This window comes from Myodes glareolus, chromosome 25 (genome assembly GCF_982192425.1).
Source record: "Myodes glareolus chromosome 25, mMyoGla1.1, whole genome shotgun sequence".
NCBI classification, from domain to species: domain Eukaryota; kingdom Metazoa; phylum Chordata; class Mammalia; order Rodentia; family Cricetidae; genus Myodes; species Myodes glareolus.
The window spans coordinates 5,274,162-5,289,220 of record NC_142050.1 but is presented as its reverse complement, the minus strand read 5'-3'; the positions used below and the strand labels follow the sequence as shown (position 1 = coordinate 5,289,220).

Genomic DNA, 15,059 nt, shown 5'->3' with positions numbered 1-15,059 from the left:
AGCAGCATTATTTGTCATAACCAGAACCTGGAAACAACCTAAGTGACCCTCAACCTAAGAATAGATCAGGAAAATGTGGTACATTTACACAATAGAGTACTGCACAGCAAAAAAAAAAAAAAAGACACCTTGAGATTTGCAGGCAAATAAATGAATCTAGAAAACATCATATTGAGTGAGGTAACCCAGACCCAAAAAAGAAAAATATTATATGTACTTACTCATAAGTGGTTTTTAGACATAGAGCAAAGAAAACCAGCCTACAATTCACAATCCCAGAGAACCTGGAAAATGATGAGAACCTTCAGAGAGACATACACAGATTTAATCTACATGGGAAGTAGAAAAAGACAGGTTCTCCTGAATAATTGGAAGTGTGGAGACTATGGGAGGGTGTAGAAAGAGGGGAGAGGAAGGAAGGGGAACAGAGAAAAATGTATAGTTCAATAAAATAAAAAAATGCCTTTATTATGTTAAGGTATGTTCGTTGTATCCCTGCTCTTTCCAAGACCTTTATCATGAAGGGATATTGTATTTTGTCAAAGACTTTTTCAACATCTAATGAGATGATCATGTGGGATTTTTTTCTCAGTTTATTTATATGGTGGATTACATTGACAGATTTTTGTATGTTGAACCACCCCTCCATCTCTGGGATGAAGCCAACTTGATCATGGTGGATGATTTTTTTTCTTACTTAGTTTTTATTCATAATCATAAACTTAACTCTGCAATCCAGCTAGACTTGAAGGGGAATGAGGAAAATACGGAACCCAAAGAACTTCAGAGAGAGCAGAGATTACAGGGTCCTGCGAGCACATGGGTCTGGGGTGCTCTCCTGAGCTACAGAAGGAAAGGTCTGGTGGGTAAGAAGTCAAAAGAATTAGAGTTGTCCACAGTCGGAAATGGTGATCTTCTTGCTGGTCTTGCCATTCCTGAACCCAAAACGCTCCATGGCTTCCACAATGCTCATGCCTTCTTTCACCTTCCCAAAGACCCCGTGTTTGCCATCCAGCCACTCGGTCTTGGTGGTGCAGATAAAAAACTGGGAACCATTTGTGTTTGGTCCAGCATTTGCCATGGACAAGATGCCAGGACCTGTAAGCTTCAGGATGAAGTTCTCATCCTCAAATTTTCCTCCATAGATGGATCTGCCGCCAGTGCCATTATAGCGTGTGAAGTCACTACCCTGGCACATGAATCCTGGAATAATCCTGTGAAAGGAAGAACCCTTATATCCAAATCCTTTCTCCCCAGTGCTCAGAGCACGAAAGTTTTCTGCTGTCTTTGGAACTTTGTCTGCAAATAGCTTGAAGGAGACTTGGCCCAAGGGCTCGCCATCGGCCGCGATGCCGAAGAACACGGTGAGGTTGACTATGGCTGCAGCAAGCGGCGAGAGGGGACAGCAGCATCTGCAAAGTGGCCCATGGTGGATGATTTTTCTGATCTGTTTTTGGATTCTATTTGCTAGTATTTTATTGAGTATTTTTGTATCAATGTTCATGAGTGAGATTGGTCTGTCATACTCTTTCTTAGTAATGTCTTTATGTGGTTTAAATGTCAGAGTAATTGTACCTCATAAAAAGAGTTTGGCAATGTTTCTATTGTGTGAAACCATTTGAGGGGTATTGGTATTAGTTCTTCCTTGAAAATCTCACTGAATTCTGCACCGAAACCATATAACCCTGGGCTCTTTTTTTTGTTGGGAAACTTTTGATGACTGTTTCTATTTCTTTCACAGTTATAGGTCTATTTAATTTGCTTATCTGGTCTTTATTTAATTCTGGTAAGTGATATTTATCCAGGAATTTGCGCATTTACTCTAAGTTTTCCAATTTTGTCGAGTACAGGTTTTCAAAATATGACCTAATGATTCTCTGGATTTCCTCCATGTCTGTTGTTATGTTCCCCTTTTCATTTCTGATTTTGTTAATTTGGATATTCTTTCCCTGTCTTTGGTTAGTTTGTGTAGTAAGAGAGAGCCACTTGTTGGTTCCTGGCTGCTTAGCCCCAAAATAATCACACAAAAACTATGTTATTTAAAACATTTCTTGGCCCATTAGCCCTAGCTTCTTATTGGCTAACTCTTACATCTTAGTTTAACACATTTCTATTAATCTGTGTATCACAACATACCTGTGGCTTACTGGCTAAAGTTCCATCCAGCTTGGGGGTGGGGGGGTATGATACAGGGCTTCTCTCTAGTTCTGCCTCCTTTCTCCCGGCATGCCATTTAGTCCCCCCCACTGCCGCCTACCTAAGTTCTGCCCTATTAACAGGCCAAGGCAGTTTCATTATTCATTAATGAAAATCATGGCATACATATGGAAATCCCACATCAAGCTTGGATAAAGGTTTATTTTATTAATTTTCTCAAAGAACAAACTCTTTGTCAAATTGATTCTTTGTATTCTTTCCTTTGTTTCTATTTTGTTGATTTCAACTCAATTTGGTTACTTCCTGACCTCTAGTCCTCCTGGGTGAGTTTGCTTTCTTTTGTTCTAGAGTTTTCAGGTGTTCTGTTAATTCACTAGTGTTGGCTTTTTCCAGATTCTTTATGTAGGCATTTAGTGCTATGAACTTTCCTCTTAACACTGCTTTCATTGTGTCCCATAAATTTGGGTATGTTGTGTGGTCATTTTCTTTGAATTTTAGGAAGCCTCTGATTTCTTCCTTTATTTCTTCTTCCTTGACCCTTTTAGGATTCAAGTGAGCATTGTTTAATTTCCATGTGTTTGTGGGCATTCTGAAATTAGTGTTGCTGTTAAATTCTAATTTTAAGCTATGATCTGATAAGATACATGGGGTTATTTCTTTCGTATCTGTTGAGGTGTGCTTTGTTACCTGGTATGTGGTCAATTTTTGAGAAGGTTCCATTGGTACTGAGAAGAAGGTATATTCTTTTATGTTTGGATAGAATGTTCTATAGACTTTTGTTAAGTTCATTTGAGACAACATCTGTTAGTTCCATTATTTCTCTGTTAATTTTCTGTCTGATAGACCTGTACAGTGGTGAGACTGGGGTGTTGAAGTCTTCCACTATTAGTGTGTGTGGTTTAATGTGTGCTTTAAGCTTTAGAATTGTTTCTTTTACATATGAGGGTGCCCTTGTATTTGGGGCATAGATGTTCAGTATTGAGATTTCCTCTTGATGGATTTTCCCTGTGACTAAAATGAAATGTCCTTCTTTGTCTCTCTTGATTGATTTTAGTTTGAAGTCTATTTTGTTAGATATTAGGTTAGCTAAACCAGCTTGTTTCTCAGTTCCATTTAATGGGAAATTTTTTTTCCAACCCTTTATTCTGAGGCGATGTCTGTCTTTGAGGTTGAGATGTGTTTCTTGTATGCAGAAGGATGGATTCTGTTTTCGTATCCAATCTGTTAGTCTGTGTCTTTTTATAGGTGAATTGTGACCATTTATATTAAGGGATATTAATGACCAGTGATTGCCAGTTCCTGTTATTTTAGTTTTTATTATTGGTGGTGTTATTGTATGTGTGTTCATTTTCCCTTCTTTGGGATCTGCTGCTCTGAGATCATCTATTGTCTGTGTTTTGGGGGATGTAGTTAACTTCCTTGGGTTGTAGTTTTTCTTCTAGTACTTTGTGTAGGGCTGGGTTTGTGGCTAGGTATTGGTTAAATCTGGTTTTGCCATTGAATATCTTGTTTTCTCTCTCTATGGTGACTGAAAGTTTTGCTGGGTATAATCATCTGGGTTGGCATCCATGGTCTCTTAATATCTGCATAACACTTGACCATAACTTTCTGACTTTCACTGTTTCAATTGAGAACTCAGGTATAATTCTGATAGGTCTGCCTTTGCATGTTACTTTGTCTTTTTCCTTTGCAGCTCTTAATATTCTTTCTTTATTCTGTATGTTTAGTGTTTTGATTATTATGTGGAAAGGGGAACTTTTCTTTAATCCAGTCTATTTGGTGTTCCGTAAGTTTCTTGTACCTTCATATGCATATCTTTCTTTAGGTTGGGGAAGTTTTCTTCTATGATTTTGTTGAATATATTTTCTGTGCTTTTGAGTTGGACTTCTCTTTCTTCTATTCCTTTATGTTTAGGTTTAGTCTTTTCATGGTGTCCCGTATTTCCTGGATATTGTGTGTTAAACTTTTCTTAGCTTTAATGTTTTCTCTTACTGATAATTCTACTTTCTCTATTTTATCTTCAGCACTTGAGATTTTGTCTTCCATCTCTTGTATTCCGTTGTTTATGCTTGCTTTTGTGGTTTCTGGTCATTTTCTCATGATTTCTGTTTCTATAATTTCTTCAGTTTGTGTTTTCTTTATTGTCTCTATTTTGGTTTTCAGGTCTTGAATCATTTCTTTCATCTGTTTAATTGCTTTTTCTTGATTTTCTTGGAGGGATTTGTTGATGTCTTCCAATTTTTTGTTTGTCCATTCCTCCATTACTTTGAGGAAATTTCTCATTTCCTACTTTGAGGGAAATTCTCCTTTCCTCTTTAAGGGCCTTAAACTTTCTCCCAAAGTTATTTTCTAGGTTGTTTTCTTCTGCTTCATATATATTCTGGTGTTCAAGTCTTGATGCTGTAGGACTACTAGTTTTTATTGGTGTAGTGTTGCTCTTTGTAGTGTTATGTGTGTTCTTACCTTGTCTACCCATCTTTTCCTCTGACTGGTGTAATTGGGGCTGTGTCTCTGGTGATCAACCTTTCAGTGGATCCAAGGTTCAGATGATTTCTCCTAATGGTGCAGTCAGGGCCATGGTTTGGGTCACACCAGAGGTCACTCAGTGCTCCCAGGGGTCACTTTGCAATCCCAGGGGGTCATTCAGCTCTGCTTCCATAAAGGTTGCTTGCTTGGGGCTGCTCCCGTTGAAGTCACTGCCTTGGTCCTGCTCTAGTTGATGACTCTGGCTCAGGCCTGCCCCTGTGGAGGTCACTGTCTTGGGTCTGCTCTAGGCTAAAGCTGCAGGCTCAGGCCTGCTCTGGCAGAGGTTGCTGGCTCAGGCCTGTTCCCATAAATGTCCCTGGCTTGAGCATGCTTTCTCAGAGGTCCCTGGCTTGGACTTGGGCCTGATCCCGCAGATGTCTATGGCTTGGGCCTGCTTCCGCGGACGTCCCTGACTTGTGCCTAGTCCGCAGAGGCCTCTGGCTTAGGCCTGCTCTCTCAGCGGTTGCTGAGATGTTGCTGCCACAGGCGTCCTCTGGCTGAGGTCACTGCCTTTGGCCAGTGGCTGTGAAGGTCACTGCCTTGGGTCTGCTCCAGCAGAAGTTCTCATATTCACTGTTAACATCAGTCTCTTGTTCTTTTTCTTCCCTTTTTAAAAACTATTTCTTTTCTTTTTTCAAATGTAGTATAATTAATTGTTGTTACACACACAAGCATATATATATATGTGTGTGTGTGTATATATATATATGTATATATAGGAGTGTATATATATGTATATATACTCCTAAATACATAAATACTACCTGTTCTGATGAGAGATTTCCCCTCTGTAAGCTGTGAATATGTTTTATTACAATTGGTTAATAATTGGTTTATAGCAGGGCACAGTATAGCCAGGTGGGAAATCTGATATATAGTGTAGACAGAGTCAAAGAGACACCACGTAGCTGCCAAAGGAGACAGACACCAAAACTTTACCTAGTAAGCTACAACCTTGTGGTGATACACAGAATAATAGAAAAGGGTTAATTTAAGATGTAAGGGCTAGCTAGGAATATGCTAGAGTCGTTGGCCAAACAATGTTGCAATTAATATAGTTTGTGTGTGATTATTTTGGGTCTAGATGACCAGGAAACGAATAAGGAGCCACCACCTACACTATTGCATCTGAATGTTACTTGTATATATGTTTTCAGGGCTGACCATTTGGTAGTGGATAACAAATTGTTATGCTTGTCCCTGAGGAAGACTATTGCTTCCACTCTCAGAGTTCCTTGTTGTCTGCAGTTTTTGTGGAGGGCTGAGGCATTGTGGCTCTTGTTCCATTTCTTAGCAATAGCTCCCACGGGCTTGCCCATTTTCACGGTTTTGTCAGAACACAAGCATTAACACTGTTGGCCAGCATGTTCTATTTCATTAACATTTCACTCTTAGTTTTTATTTCCTTTTAACTATTTTCTGTAAGTTTATTATATTGTTCTTTTGATGATTGGTTCACTAATCATTGGCTTTCAGCAGTATGAGCACTTAAAGCAACACATTTCTCTCCACACATTCTCTACATATTATTATGTTCCAAGGATCTTCCACATATTATTATATGAATTTTGTGTTCTATGAATTATTTTGAATATACTTGCAAGGTAAGCAAAGGCTGAAGAACACATGATAGCAGACCTCTCTATGTCTTGGAGAATGCTACTTTTTAACAATTTTGCTGCCTGCCCATGGATAGTAATAACGTCACTGCATTAGCTTTCTCTAAAGTTATATCTTTTAGCCTTATTAATGTCTGACATTTCTGGTGGAAGAGCTCCATATTTTAGCTTTGCCTTTTGGAGAAATAATACTCTGTCTATATGTTCTTTCTTAATTCATATGGCTTGCATTATATTTTAACCAGGAAATCTAATCTATTTTTCTTGTATTCTTTGAATTATTTTTCTGTTATATGGAGACACCCAAGGCCGTTTTCATGCAAGCGTGCACTTTGAATATGTCTGCTCTAGCTGGTGATGGTTTCTATCTTTCCCCCTTCCCATTAGCCCCCTTTTACCCAGTTTCTATTTTCATATCATCATTAGATGAGAGGTTTTTATATCTGTTATTTCTAAGGCCTTCAAATGATAGAAACCATGTGATACGTCTTCCTGAGACTGACAGTTAGCTTAATATAACTATCTTCCATTGTACCAGTTTTCCTGTAAATAACTAGTGTCATTCTTCATTACTTAAAGTGTTGCTTGTGTCTATAAACCACACTTTCTGTACCCAGTCCTCTCCTGGTGTCCACAGCACAGTGACGTTGACAGGACTACAAAGACATTGCTGGGCAGCTGTCTCTGGGAAGTACCATCTTGGAGTCTTCTCAGCAAACATTACCAAGTCAGGTTATCTACTCTTTGTTGTAAATTTTAATATCTTTAATCTATGTCATTATTTCTTCCACCTTTTAATTTTAGTTTAGATGTTTTTTTTCCTGGTTGTGTTGTCTTCTTTCCTGCATTAATTAAAAATAATTCAGGGGCTGGAAAGATGCTTTGAGGCTACTCTTTCCAAAGAACTACGTTCAATTCTCAGCACCCACAGAGTAGCTCACAACCGTGTGTGTGTGTGTGTGTGTGTGTGTGTGTGTGTGTGTGTGTGTGTTCAGTTCTAAGGGATTAAACACATGAATAAATAATAAAATTAATCTCTGAAAAGTAAATAGCCAGGATGGTGGCTTATACCTTTAATCCCAGTACTTGAGAGGTAGACAAAGGCATATCTTTGTGAGTTCTAGGCCAGCCTAGTCTACATACTGAGTTCCTGGAAAGACAGAACTACATAGAGATAACCAGTTTCAATAAATCAATAAATAAGAAAGATAAAGATAAACTCCATTTTAACTTTTCTATTATCATAAAAAATCATGACTTCTATTTTAATTAGTTTCTATAAATTAATTTAACACTTGTGTTAAATTTAATATCTTTACCTTGGAATGAAAAGACCTCATAATTCTCCTAATCCAATCTGAAAGGTTTTCATAGGTGTGGGCCTCTGAAGACCTCATAATTCTCTAATTCTAAAGAAATGCCACAGGTAGATAATATGTTATCTATATCATTGCTTATTGTTTTATGTCTTTAGATCTACTTGCTAAACATTATCATGTAGAAATTTTATCCACCTTGAAAAATTCCCTCCTGGAGTCTCCTAAGATTGATAAAGTGACCAAAACTTGGTCCCAGAGAGCTTTAGCTTATAGGGTTCCCAAGGCCTCTCCCCAGGGCTACACCATTGCTAGAGAAGAGACGTTCCACAGTCTAGCTGCCTGCAAGCTGTGTAGGGAGCTACAAGTGTGCAGTTTTTGCTGGTTGTCACCCACACTAGAGTGGGCTTTCCATGACATAGCTGCCTTTGAGTCACCCATAATCTACAAATAAGTCCAACAGACTCATTGCTTTTCCAAGTTGGTCTCTATCTGATAAAATCGTTACTTTGGGGTGTCATTGGTGCCCTATCTGGTGTGAGAAGACATTCTTTTCAGGAAATCCACACAAGCATGCATTGATTGCTCTGACCTATGTGTCGTGGAATATTTGTACACTGTGTGAAAATATATTGTTGTGATTGGCTTAATAAAGAGCTAAATGACCAACAGCTAGACAGGAGATACTGACGGAACTTCCAGGCAGAGAGAGGGGAGGTAGGAAGAAGAATCTAGGCACAGAGGAGACAAAGATCAAGCTGTTATAGGAGCTAGTTAGAAACAAGCCTAAGCTATATGTCAAAATTTTATAATTAATTATAAGTCTCTGTGTCATTTTTTGTGAGCTAGTAACCCAAAGAAAACTCCTGCTACAATTATGGCTGGCATTCTTTAAGATTTACTAGAGTATTTACTGTGTTGTATTATAATTAGGGTCTTATTTGTGGAATACTCATGCCAACTGGATATAGCTTCTTGATTTTATTTTGCTGGGGTGGGTGTGTTGCCTTTGCCACAGTGCATGGATGTGTCTCAGAGGCCAAAATTGAAGGAGTTGGTTCTCTCTCCCAACTCTCCCAAGTTCATTCTGGGAATCAAATTCAGGTTGTGAGACTTCGCGGCAAGCGCTGAGCCATCTCGTGGGTCCTAATATTTATCTAGCAATTTTTTTTTTAGTACAACTGTCAGCAGTAAACTGTGTTGTTGTTTCAAAATACATTTAATTCAATAAAGATAAGTTTATTGAGTACATAGTTATTTTCTACTTGAAAGATGATTTTGGCTTTCTTCTTGAAAGATAATTTCACTTGGTGTATACTTATTTTCTTTCAGAAGTTTGCAGATAATATTTCACACTCTAGCCTCACTGTTACTCTTGAGAGATTGTTATGCAATAGCAATAATTATTTAAAATCTTTAAGAACTACAGTGCTATAATATACAAGGGACTGCTTTTGACTGTATTTATATGTGCTATCATTTAATACTCTCACATATGATAACAAGTAGGGGATCTTGTCATTATTCTCTTTTTATAAATAATCAAACTCTAACAACAGGATGACTAACTATCCCACCTAACTTTGAACCCGTGCTGACAATCTCAAGCTACTCTGGAGCCTCTCTGATTTGTTCCTTCTGCTTTGGTTTCCACAGTTCACATAAGCATGTCTCAGTGTAGAACTATTTCATTATCGATACCGCTTAGGGTTTCTATGACTTTCCATGTGTTCTATCCCACAGTTCTGGTGATGATCCAATGTTACCCTTCAGCCTTTCTTTCTCTTGTCTGTCTAAATACCCAGTAAGCACGTGAGAGAACTTCCTAGCCTCCGTATCTCTAACCAACGTCTGCATTTTCCCGATTACCCTTTGTTTAATACATTTCCCTTAATCTAATGTTTATTCTATTGTGTATTTAATTTTCAGTACAATATTGATAGTTTTTTTTTGGTTGTTTTATTTTGCTCTTCTGAGTCAAGGTAGTTCAGGATGTCTTGAACTAGATGTAGACCATGCTAACCTTGAACTTGGGTGAAGCTCCTGCCTCTATCTCCTGGGTTTTGGGATTAATCCCCACCGAATTCCATCATTTAATAATATATTCTTGCTTTATTATGTTTTAGAGGTCTTCATTTAAGTGCATTTCCCATAGAGTTCCACCTGTAAGTGATCCCAGTACTTCACACACCACACTGAGAAACAAGGACTGGGGCCATGTCAAGGTCTGCCCCAAATCACTTAGGTGGTTTTTAAAGGTATGCAGTTTAAGAGCATAGCTACTCCATCTTGTTAATATTTTCAAATAGCATTTAAATATCTTTAAATATTAGGTGAATATTTTCTTTTTTGATGTAAGAAAATTTTAATACAACCTTTTCTCATCTACATAGCTATTGCTATTCGCACTCTTTCCCCTCCTCCTATTCCACCCTTCTCCCCACCCCACCCCACCCCACCACCCTCCATCCACCCCTCAGAAATGGGAAGGCTTCCTATGGGGAGTCAAGAAAAAGTCTGACACATCATTTTGAGGCAGGATCAAGGCCCTCCCTCCAAAAATAATGTGCTCCAAAATGCGAATTCAAGTACAAGGGATAAATCCTGATCCCACTGCTAGTGGCTCCACAGCCTGCCCAAGCCTCACAACTGTCCCCCATATTCAGTGGGCCTACTTTAGTTCCCCTGCTATCAGTCCAGAGTCAGTGAGTTCTCACTAGCTCAGGTCAGCTGTTTCTCTGGGTGTCACCATCATGATCTTGGCCCCTTTGTTCATATTATCACTCCTCCCTCTCTTGGACTGGTCTCCAGAAGCTCGGCCCAGTCTTCACTGTGGATCTCTGTGTCTGCTTCCATCAGTTGCTGGATGAAGCTCTATGATGACGATTAAGTTAGTCATCTGTCTGATTGCAGGGGAAGATCAGTTTAGACATACTCTCCCCTGTCGTTTAGAGTCTTAGCTGGGCTCATTCTTGTGAATTCCTGGGAATTCTAGGCTAATATTTTCCAGTTACATGTTATCTTATTATTTTTAGTTTCCTGCTTGTTTTCTAATGAGGGTATAGATGCAGATGGGAGGGGAAGAGAGAAGGAAATAGGGAAAGAGAAATCATAATCAGAATATATTGTATGAAAAAATCTATTTCAATTTAAAATATAAAAGAAAAAGGCAAACCTACTCTATCTTTCTAATATTTTAAAATAATATAATTTAAAGTTTCATATAGTATGTTCCATAAATGTGTGATTACATTTAAAACATACGACTGCAGGAGGAGAAAACAAACCATTTTTCTTTTCTCTGTAAGGTTCTGGAACCCCATATCTCCTTTTCCTAAGAGTATTATCTTCCCAGGAGAACACTTGCAACCCAGTTCTCTCAATTTATGAACATAGTATGCCCTCCCCTTCTAGTTCTTCGACAGGTCTGACCTACAGTCAAGTAGAATAAAAGCTACTCAAGACTTTAACTAGATTTCAGAGAATTTTAAATCTCTTTTAGCAACTAGCTTAGGACATTATGAGAGCAAATGTTCATATCTGTCTCCTGAATAACCCTAAGTGATTTCAGAAGAATTTCATGACTACATGGAAATTGATTGAACACATAATCTATTTTCCTTATGCACATGTAAATTTTGCATCTCAAAATACTGGGTTTCTTTCACTTCCAATGGGAGTTCTGCACACAGTCTATAAATCTTGCTGTTAAGACATTTTCCTTCATTATCCTAAATTTATCTTAATTTCAATCCAATTATAAACTGTTTACTAGAGTTTTCCCTTCATATAATTGAGCACAGTATAGTTGATTTTTTAACTGTAAACATACATCTGTGAATAATTCCTAAATGCCACAGTACATAGGAGATCCTGCAACATAATGGAAGTAATTTATTTCCAAATTGCTCCCATTTCTCTTATGCCTCGCTCACAGCGCTTTATTAAAATCAAGCCCAGCAGGTATGACAAGAGGCTGACCTTGTTTCTGCGGCACTAGACACGCTGCCCTTGCAAGACTTCCAAGGCTTGCCCGGCTCAGAAACCCATAATCTCTACAGCAAAGTTGTGGTGAAACAGCCATATTTGAAAGCAAAAGTCCAAAGGAAGTCTGCAGAGGTTGACTCTGCTCTGCCCCCTTCTCCAGCAGTGTGACTGTGAGCGTTATTCAGCCTCTCTCTGCTTCCACTTTCACTTCCTGCCTGGAACTGGAGGCGCAGTAGCTCCTTCACAGGGCCATGGTGAGGACAAAGTGACCGACAGTGTAAAGACTATGACCTCCGGTTTTAATAGTTGCTATTAATATCACTAACATTTCAGTCGCTTTTATTCTTGAGAAACTTGTTAGTAGCCAATTTTGAGGCAATAAGTGAAGATGCTACAAGAGGTTCACCACCAATGTCTGAAAAATGATTATAGCAACATACCGTGATCTGTTTATTCTTACATCTTTGTGGTTAAATGTCATTGACCAACCAATCAAATCTATTTTGAGCAAATAATCCTCCTAGCAGTCCGTAAGCCAGTCAACTCTGTTATTGTCACTCAGAGACAGTTTGAGCAATGCATCAGTTGAATCAGATTCATCCGAATGGTGCTGAGCATCTACTGTCTGCAAGGCACTGAGTCAAGAATGTGCAGAAGACAAAAGGATGGTTTATTCAATAGCTATTAAGTAGCCTTTGATGAGTCAGCCACTGAAGTAGGTGATAAAGATCTTAAAAAGAGGAGGTAAAAATAGTTTTTGTTCTTGAGGAGTTTCTAATCTGATAATGGAAGAAGGATGGGGAGAATTGGTTATAGTAATGTCTAAGGATTGTATGAGAGGAGAAAATTTAAAGGTGAGATGCAAAGAGGAAAAGGTCCAGGTGAAAACGGTATCTAAGTTGCACACAATATGTGGAGGAATTAATGAGGGGAGAGTTTGCACAGAATACTAGGAAGCATGCACAAAGTCCCCAAGACACTTCCACGGAGAAAGAAATAGGAATGATGCCGGGGCTGTAGAGCATGGTGCAAGAGCAGATGAAACGGAAAGATGCTCAGAGAACACGGCCAGCCTCTCTAGAGGCTTAGAAATGAGAAGGTACGGAAGGTGACCAACACCGTAAAACCATCACTCTGCCTGCAGAGTGAGGACCAGATAAAGTAGGAGAAAGCGGGACAAGATTTGAGTCAGAAAAAAACAATTCAACTGGCAAGACCTGAATTTGACCTGAACTCGGAGAAGACCACGGGGATACAAAGGAACAAATGGTTTCCAGAGACCCTGAGAAGACTCAGTGAGGACTAGTGATTGGAGTAACGTGGGTGGAGAAGAAGAAAGAACCAAAGACAACTTCAGGTGAGAGAAAAGACAAAAACAAACAAACAAACAAAAATAAAAGCAGAACTGCCTGATCCTGACCGTGTAGTGTAGGACGCAGAACAAAACGAGATCACTGACGTAACAGACACGGAAAGATGCAGAAATGCAGAAGGATAATCCCTTAGGTCCCCAAAAACATCACCCAAGTACACAGGTCCTTGAACCTGGTGAAGTTTCTAGGGATGCCTGGACAAACTGAAGAGGTTTTTGCATTTTTAAGTGGTACCAGGCCTGGAACATGGATCATTGCTGGTGACGAGGGTCCCCGGGACAAGGCAGGACCAGAACTGACAATGTCTGTCACCCTGCCTCCTCCTTCTCCAGCTGCAGACCTCTAAGTTCTGTCCATCAGTTTGGGCATCGTTTCTCTGAAAATATTCTTAATGAAGACCTTGCCATGATAAGAAGCAAATCATTCCCAGTCCCTTAATATTTTTTAAAAATAAAAATGACAAAAGCTAGAGTATTCAACTTGTGTTGGCCCTGGGTTGAACCCTCAATACCTCTAAAATGAGGTAAAAGACAGACTTTCAAACAATGCTTCAAAACTTCTCTGTATCAGAGTTTTGTCCTGGAATAGATTTAGACATTGACATCAAACTTCAAAACTCTTAGCATTGCCCTCAGCTTCTGTTCCAACTGTTGGTGCCTTCTACTCCGGCCCTGCCAACTGCAGCCCTGAGACCAGAGCGTTTGTCAGCACCGTGAAGGCACAGAGAGGGGCATTGCTGCCTGTTAAATTGCCAAGCGAGCACATGTGGGATGCATCTTTAACCACAGAATATGTTTTTGTTAAGGCCTTTACTCAATTGTAAAATCTTAAATTTAATAAGGATTGAAGAAGCCTATAAATCAAACACAATAAAATCGTAAATCATGCACCTTGTTCTAAATGGGCTCCATATATTTTATCATCAAAAGTATAGATCTGGGTGCTTTGCAGAGACGGCTTCTCCAGCAGTCTGGGGGACAAAGCTGCATTAGTTTTCAATTTACGGAACATGATGTTAGCGATTACATTAACTTAATCTAATATTATTTCCCATATTTAAAGATAGAATGAGAACCTTGTGTTTCAATTGTTGTTGGCTCTAAAAACATAAACGGGAACGCATGTGTGCATGTGTATGTGTGTACGAACATAAAGAAACAAGGACGCTGCTGGCCTTCCACATAATCAGCCGGGTTATTAGTACAGCTGCCCGTTCCTGTCTCAGGGGATTAGAAGCTCGGCCCCAAATCTCATTTAATTACAGAGCATTGACTACCATGGACCTCTTGCATCTGGACCCAGGATAATAGAGAGTATTTTGTCTGAATGGTTTGTAGTGTTTGGGGTAGAAACACATGTAGTTCAATTTCTAACATTTGGTTGAGAACAAAAAGCAAAAATTCACAGACGGTCAGCTCAGCCTATTAAACAATTTCACTAGCGTTCCTCTACTCTCTTTTCCTATCGAGGCTTGCAAAGTGCACTTCTTTTCCCTTTGGCATGTACAGTGAAAGGGCACTAAATTATTTAGTTCATCTGTACATGAATGTAAAAATAATATTTACCTCAGAAGTTATCACAGGAGTGAAATCAGGAAATGCAGGTGAAAGTCCACCAAACTAAAGTCAGTGGTATGTTAGCTAATTACAACCACACTTCCATTACCTGGTCATTTATTCCTTATTCTTTAGAAGAAAAACACCTTTGCGCAACTCCAAGGCTTCACGCTCCGCTCCCCGTGAAGGGAGGAGAGTGATCAACGGTATAGTCTAGGATTCCTGCCCTACTGTAGCTCCTACCTAGGCAGGGCACTAGGTGAACACAGAGTAACAAGTGCTGTGAGAAATCCAAAGTGGATATTGGAACAAAGACTTTGGGACTTTTAGGAAAAGACCCCCAGCAGCATAGCATTTGAGTTGGAGACTAAATAAATTAAATGATAATGAAGACGGGCTACTGGAAGTATGTTTCAAGATGAGGAGCAAATGCAGTGAGCCTAAGCTAGCCCCGTGTGAGGAGAAGAGAAACCCATCAGGAATGGAAAGTAGGGACAGGGAGGTAGTACAAGCTGAGGCGTAGGG

At 39.3% G+C, this 15,059-nt stretch overlaps 1 pseudogene; it reads right to left on the bottom strand.

The window, feature by feature from the left end:
* Positions 1-691: 691 nt before the first annotated feature.
* On the bottom strand, positions 692-1,316 carry LOC125391652 (peptidyl-prolyl cis-trans isomerase A pseudogene; annotated as a pseudogene).
* Between the last annotated feature and the right edge of the window lie 13,743 nt (positions 1,317-15,059).